This window comes from Palaemon carinicauda, chromosome 10 (genome assembly GCF_036898095.1).
Source record: "Palaemon carinicauda isolate YSFRI2023 chromosome 10, ASM3689809v2, whole genome shotgun sequence".
NCBI classification, from domain to species: Eukaryota; Metazoa; Arthropoda; class Malacostraca; order Decapoda; family Palaemonidae; genus Palaemon; species Palaemon carinicauda.
The window spans coordinates 64,347,220-64,355,851 of record NC_090734.1 but is presented as its reverse complement, the minus strand read 5'-3'; the positions used below and the strand labels follow the sequence as shown (position 1 = coordinate 64,355,851).

The following is an 8,632-nucleotide window of genomic DNA, read 5'->3' as shown; positions in this document are numbered from 1 at the left end:
GATTACATATCAAAGTATTCTACTGATAATTCGAATTGTTTACGGCAATTTTATTGATATTTTGGTTATTTTCAAAACAATAGCATATATAAAGTACATATATATTTATATATATTAAAGTTCATGTTAAATAACTAAAATACTGATTACCTGGTTATTGTGGGTTTCCTCTTAAAATTTTATTATATAAAATTTAATTAACAACTTACAATAATCTTTTGTCACACTTTAAACATAAATTAGCAAAAACTTTTAAACGTTTAAATACAAGTATATATATTATCGTTTATTTTTTTTATTTATTATTGTCGGCGACAAAGGAAAGTAATGAGTTATAACATATTTTCTAAACAAATTAAAAAATAAACTATGGAAAAATATAATCTATTCAATAATAGTTTAGAAGATGGTGTTGAATCTGAAGCAAAACTAACTTGTATCATATTTCAAGAATTATCAAAAAAAAAATTTAAACGATGAATCTACAGAAAATTCTTTCTTTGAAAAATATAACAAAACGCATTTTTGATTGCAATAACATAGATTCCTTCTCAAATGTTGATATTTTCAACAACACAAAGAAAATCTTCTTACTGAAAAAATATATTGCTGATGATGATTTTAATATAACAACCTTTGTTCTACAGACTTTACAGGAAGTTTTTGATAAGGTTCAGAATGTTCCAATATCGAAATCAAAATACCCACAAATGGTTCAAGCAATTGGACATATTAACCGCAATATGAAAGCTATGTTGCATAAAGTATTAGTTTTGAGGGATCAAAATTTGGATAAATTAACTAAACTTGCTGAATTATTAAATAGTAAGAAATCTACAAAGATTTTAACAGACGAATTAACACCTATAGATAATAAAGGTTTGATTATTAATATGGTATTTTGTTCGTTGTTTAATATAGGTTTTCATTTTATTACTGATATGTTATTTAAGCAAATGGCTGTAACTGGTTAAGATAACCACGAGGATTCTACAATACTTGATTTTTTAAGCGAAAAATACTCGGATAATAATGTTATCTTTACAGGACACTCCCAAATGAAAGCTGATAATAGTATTAATTCTCTTTCGGAAAATTCTAAGAATGCTAGTATTATTACAATTAATGATAATTTCAATAAAAACAAAGATTTCCTCTCTGATAAAGAAATAATAAAAAATCTAGGACAAATTAACAACAATAATAACAAAATGGGATATAATAATGTTATTAATGATAATGATGATCAATTTGAAATTAAGAATAATAAAACAAAAATTAGCAAGGAGAATTATAACCTTAAATTAACAAAATGTTTTTTATTGAACTCGGTCATGCAAAATAGTAATGATAACTATACTAAACAAAAAAAAAAAGGAGAAGAAGCAGGAATTGTTCAAGAAAAAGAGGAACTTCATGATGATAAGATGGACGATAAAATATTTATCAATGAAAATTCTAGTGATGACAAAAAAATGGAGAAATATTTTGGTAAAGAAATTTGTTGCAGAGACAACGAAAAAAAAACAACGACAATGATGCTAGTTATATCATAGAAAATAGCAAAACTTTTATTTCATATAAGCGGGGAGGAGAAGCCACGTACAATGACATTAGTAATGATACAGAGAAGAAAGAAAACGAAAAAGAGTTTAATGATCACACATCACAAATAAAAGTTTTTCCGATGATAATATCCCCATCACCAAAGAATTTGATCATGGTAAACTATTTGTCGACGATGACTTTATTATAAAGGATAATTATACATCACGGAAAACTCGTCTTTTTGATGATAATACTACCACTATCAATAATAAGGAAGATGAAGATGATGAAATAAAAGAAGACTCTGACGACGACGAAGTATTTGTCGACAATGATAATGATAATGCTAACTTTATTATAAAGGATAATTATACATCACGGGAAACTCATTTTTTTTTTAGGATAATACTACCACTTACAAAAATAAGGAAGATGAAGATGATGGAAAAAAAGAAGAATCTGAAGATAACAATGACGATGACGACGATGATGATGATGATGAACAGGGTGATGATGAACTGGGTGATGATGAACTGGGTGATGATGAAGTATTTATCAATGAAAGCAATAGCAACAATAAGAAGAGAAAAGGTAGTTTTGAAATATTTCATTATAAAAGAATTCGTTTAGGAGCCAACAACAAAAATAATGATAATGATAATAATAGTAGTATTTTTAAAGAAAAAGATCATTTTAATATACATGAATATAAATACACGCCAATTGACAATGATAATAAAAAGGAACATAAGGAATATCACGAGGAAAATGAAAAAATAATCATCAACAAAGAAGGAAGTATTGATATTGAATTAAAAAAAGATAAACCCATTTTATATATAAATCAAAACAAATTTAATTTATCCTCAGAAATATTAACACCTTATAATCAAAGTAATATATTATTTAGATAAAATATATATAAACCAATCCTCGACATAAATTACATCAAAGGATAATATATTTGAGTCCTATATAAATCAAAATAACAACAAACAAAACGAGAAATATTGCTAACATCATTTTATTAAAGAATTTTATGCAAAATTAACATTTATGTAGGCTTTCCATTTTAGTAATTATGAAACCCACCGTCTGTTGGCTTATTTATGTTTTTATGATTTATTTGAAATAAATATTTTTACACAAAATTATTCATTATAGTTATTATTTTAGATTTAATTTAGTTAAAATCACTTTAAAACAAATTAAAATATATTTATTAATAAATATATGATTAAAAAAGTTTATGTATATATAATATATCATTTCCTTATATTTAATAATTTCCAATCTAACGGATCAATGTATAAAAAACCTTCTATATTATTTTTGTTACTTTTATTTTTTTTTAAATTCAAGTAGAGCACAAGTTGAATTTGAAACAAAACATAATATATCCCCGTTTTGTGTATATTTTGGAGATTATATCAATGAAGATGAAAGGCGGTTTATATATTATAAAATCAACTTTGAAAAATTATACATGGATATTTTATATATCCAAGACAAATGTAATGATGAAAAACTAACTGATTATATATTATCAATAATTCATAAATTTGAGACATTTTTTGAGGTTGTTCATCGACACAAACCTCTAGGTTTATATTACAATAATTTTACTTGTTATACTTATTTTTCCTTGTCTGTTTATTGTTTACCAGATTTATATAATGAACGGGAAAGATTTATGAAGAGCGAAACTATATTGGATATAGATTTGAATTTAATCTATAAAATGATCAATACTTTAAATGCCATCAAGAAAATAATTACTCGTTCAGAGCCCAATCCATTATCCTACCCCGAACATCTGCCTTATAAATTGAAACTTCCTACAACCGCCATGCCTTTTCCTATATGGGTAATTGCTTTTAAAAAAAAAAGGAAAATATTTTGTAGAGTATGAATTATATAGTTATTACCCACTTTTGATGCCATTATTCTTTCCATTGCCATTACAAAATCCTCCGCCTTATAATACTATGTTCGCTTTACAAAAAATGAAAATAATTCATTTTATTTGGCCAAGGCAATATTGCCTACTTTCATTCTTTCAACTATTATCGATTTGGTGGACATAGAAAATTGTAATATAACTAACGGTATAAGTTTTTTATTGGGACCCAATAATGTTATCATCAAAGAAAATCAGACAGGTAATTTTACAAATTCTTTTAATGATTCGCTTATTCTACACACGAACCTAAATTTAAAGAATAGGACATTGAATGGTAACTGCAATAATAGTTGGTGTTCGGTTATATCTGAAAACATTGAATTATTTTTCTATAATAAATCCACAACGTGTTCAGTATTTTCATATCAAGATAATTTATCAAAAAAATCTACAACTGAACACGATGTTGTATATAACAAAGATGTAATTAATACTAAATGGTTTTTTACACAAAACCATAATATATGTTTAATTGTATTAAATGTCATTTCAATTTCATTAATTCTTACTTTCACTATATATCATCAATATTCTAAAAACATGAATAAAATTTTTGAATATTATACAACCAAATGTATAAACAAAGTTGGCCGAGAAAGTATTGTTACTTTACCCAATTTTCAACAAATAAATGATTTTTCAGAAAAAAATTAGACCTTATATCATTGATTTAATAAATTTCACTGTTCATTATAACATGTTTGCTATTTTTATAAGAAAATCATTTTACAAGGTACTAGTTAAACCAATATTAAATATTTTATTATGGTGAGTTATTCTTATTAAAAAAAGTTTTTTATATAAAAAATACTTGTTTATCTAAATATTTTTAAAGTTATTCATATAAACCCTTATTTTTGTAATCAAGAAGTAGTATTTGATGAAACAAAAGCATTTATATTTTCTGCTTTTTCAACAAAAACCTAATTTTTTTGTCATAACAAGTGCTATTCTATACTTGTTTATCTAAATATTTTTAAATTTATTCATATAATCCCTTATTTTTGTAATTAAAAAGTAGTATTTGAATAAACAAAAACATTTATATTTTCTGCTTTTTTCAACAAAAACCTAATTCTTTTTCTCATAACAAGTGCTATTTTATACTTGTTTTTCTAAATATTTTTATAGTTATTCATATAAACCCTTATTTTTGTAATTAAAAAGTAGTATTTGATGAAACAAAAACATTTATATTTTCTGCTTTTTCAACAAAAACCTATTTTTTTTGTCATAACAAGTGCTGTTTTATACTTGTTTATCTAAATATTTTTAAAGTTATTCATATAAACCCTTATTTTTTTAATTAAAAAGTAGTATTTGATGAAACAAAAACATTTATATTCTCTGGTTTTTCAACAAAAACCTATTCTTTTTTTGTAATATCAAGTGCTATTTTTCATTTTTTCCCCGTTCAATGTCCATTTTATCTAATAAAACTACATTTATATTACAAAATACATATATTTTAATTTTTTTTGTCTTTTGTGGTTTTTCTGTAAAAAATATTACTTTTTTTCTGTAAAGAATGCTTTTTTTGATTTTTTAGATTATTTTACTTAATTTTTTTATTTTTTTGTGAGTTATTCTTATCAAAACCAGGTTTTTATAAAAAAAATACTTGTTTATCTAAATATTTTAAAATTTATTCATATAAACTATTATTTTTGTAATTAAAAAGTAGTATTTGATGAAACAAAAACATTTATATTTTCTGCTTTTTCAACAAAACCCTAATTTTTTTTGTCATATCAAGTGCTATTTTTTTTTTATTTTTTCCCCCGTTCAATGTCCATTTTATCTAATAAAACTACATTTATATTAAAAAATACATATAATTTAATTTTTTTTGTGTCTTTTGTGGTTTTTCTGTAAAAAATATTAATTTTTTTGTATTGAAGAATGCTTTTTTCATTTTTTAGATTATTTTTCTTCAATTTTTACTTTTGTTGGAGGGTTATTCTTAATAAAACCAGGTTTCTATACAAAAAAATACTTATTTATTTAAATATTTTTAAAGTTATTCATATAAACCCTTATTTTTGTAATCAAAAAGTAGTATTTGATAAAACAAAACATTTATATTTTCTGGTTTTTCAACAAAAACCTCATTTATTTGTCATAACAAATGCTATTTTTTATTTTTTTCCCGTTAAATGTCCATTTTATCTAATAAAACTATATTTATATCATAAAATACACATATTTAGATTTTTTTTTAATTTTTTCTTATTTTTCAATAGTTTTATGTCATATTATTAACAAGAATTCAATATTATGAACCCAAGCAGCCATATTATTAACTAAAATGTAATTTTACGAAAAAAAAACAAAAACAAACGTTATCCACAAAAAAATAAAGTTAACCGAAATGGTGATATTATTAACAAAAAAAAAAAAAAAAAAAAAAAAACAAGTTATGAACTCCGTTAGTGATATTATGAAATTTTCTTATTAGTTTTCCTAAGTTTTATTAATTGATTTTGTTGAAATTTTATTGAAAGTTACGCCTTTTTTTAATTAAGAAATAATTGTCGTGATTTTGAAAAATTATGAGGAGATTAATAAAAAAATAGATTGATATCGCCCATGAATATATATTTAGAACAAATAATAATCGTTCTCTATGACAAATAAAAGATTTTTTACGGTGACTAATATATCTATTAATAGTATTACAAAGAATAATTCAAGAGTGTTACACAAAAAAGTTAACCACGCAAAATATTATCTTAACTTTTTTGCATTTTGTTAAATTTTAATAACTTTTGAATAATTATTTTATTATTATTGTTATTCAATTATATGTAATAGTAGCTGTACATCTGTATATGTATATAAACCCTAGAATACGAACTGCAATGCGTCATTAGACTTCTATTTTATGACCAAGAAACATATAGTTGATAGCTAAATGTTCTAGTAATAGAGGATAATAATTCTCCAGTTATTGGTATTGACCTGGGAACTACTTATTCGTGTGTTGCAGTTTTTCAAAATAAAAAAGTTGAAATTATTGGTAATGACCAAGGAAATAGAACCAATCCTTCTTATGTTGCATTCAATGACACCGAAAGATTTATTGGAGAAGCGGCAAAATATCAATGTGCGTTGAATCCAAAAAATACAATTTTTGATGTAAAAAGGTTAATGGGCAGAAATTATATGGACGATTGAGTTCAACGAGTAATTGAAATTATTAACGAAAAGGATAAACCAAAAATACACGTCGAACATAAAAAGGAGAAAAAGGTGTTAACCCCGGAAGAAGTATCTTCTATGATATTATCAAAAATGATAAACATTGCAGAAAATTATTTGGGACGAAATATAAATAAAGCTGTTATTACAGTTCCGGCTTATTTTAATGATTCTCAGAGGCGGGCTACCAAGGATGCTGGAGCCATTGCTGGACTTGATGTTATTCGAAATATTAATGAACCCACAGCCGCCGCCATCGCTTATGGAATAAATAATGATACAAAAGAATAAAAGGTTTTAATATTTGATTTAGGAGGGGGGACTTTTGAAGTATCTATATTGAATATTAGTAATGATGGCATTTTTGAAGTTAAATCAACAGCAGGAGATACTCATCTTAGGGGAAAAGATTTTGATAGTATTTTATTAGATTATTTTACGCGAGAATTCAACAGAAAGTATAAAAAAGATTTAAGCAACAATAAAAGACCATTAAGGCGTCTTCGTTCTGCCTGTGAAACTTCCAAACGAACTTTATCTTCATCTACACAGGCGACAATCGAAATTGATTTGTTATATGAGGGAATTGATTTTCACACTACCATTACTTGCGCTAAATTTGAAAATTTTTGTTTGAATTTATTCAAAAACACTCTAGGGCCAGTTGAAAAAGCATTAATTGATGCTAAGCTCGATAAGAGTGACATCGATGAAATTGTTTTAGTTGGAGGTTCTACGCGTATTCCAAAAATACAGAACCTCCTTCAAATTTTTTCTAATGGGAAGAATTTGAATAAGTCGATTAATCCAGATGAGGCTGTAGCCTATGGTGCTGCCATTCAGGCTGCCATTCTCAGTGGAGATAAATCTGATAAGATCAAAGATTTATTATTACTGGATGTGACTCCCCTTTCATTAGGTATTGAAACTGCCGGTGATATTATGACTACCTTGATTAGAAGGAACACAACAATTCCTACTAGCAAATTTGAAAACTTCACCACGTATAGTGATAACCAAAACTGTGTTAATAATAAAATATACGAAGGAGAAAGAACTAAAACTGAAGATAATAATTATTTAGGAGGGTTTCAATTAAATAATATACCCCAGGCCCCCAAGGGTACACCCAAAATCAAGGTTACATTTGATATTGATGCCATTGGGATATTAAATGTGTCAGCAACCGAAGAATCTTCCGGCAAATCAGAAAAAATTACTTTAACTAATGACTCGGGAAGATTAAACAAAGAAGAGGTAGATCGAATGATCAAAGAAGCTGAAAAGTATACTACTCAAGACCAGGAATTAAGAAATGATATAGAAGCTAAATGTAAATTAGAATCATATTGCTTAGAAGTACAAAGTAATGTTATAAATAATAACAGTAGTAATATAGATATATTTAAATCAAAATTAGAAAGTACTCTTAAGTGGATTGATGAAAACCCCACTGCTAAACAAAAAGAATATGAAAATAAATCAAAAGAAATAAAAAAGGATTATGAACATATACTTGGGATAAATGAATCAAATTTACATAATAATCAATTCCATCCAACCATTGAAGAAGTTGACTAATAAGCAGATAAGGGTTTTCATGATTTATTAAAATAAAATTTTATATAGGCCTATTAAAAATGAATAATTTCAAAAGTTACCACGAAGGAATAAATACCCCAACAGATCTATTAAAATATAGTTTTCCGTTCTTGATACATCAACAATATTCATTTTCTCATTATTATTTAGATATCGATAAAGCAAATATCCCTTTTGATTTGAAAAAGTTAAATATATATACCATTGATCGACTATATTATCTTCACCATAAAAAATCACCCCTTTATAAAGATGTAAATGAATGTGTAATAGTTGGAAGAATGAATGATTTAAAAAATAAGAAGTTGGTATTGTATT

General features: G+C 25.2%; 1 pseudogene; it reads left to right on the top strand.

Annotated features, from left to right (window-relative positions):
• The window catches only part of LOC137648026 (heat shock-related 70 kDa protein 2-like), a 9,488-nt pseudogene extending 1,195 nt beyond the window's left edge, over positions 1-8,293 (top strand).
• Positions 8,294-8,632: the final 339 nt, after the last annotated feature.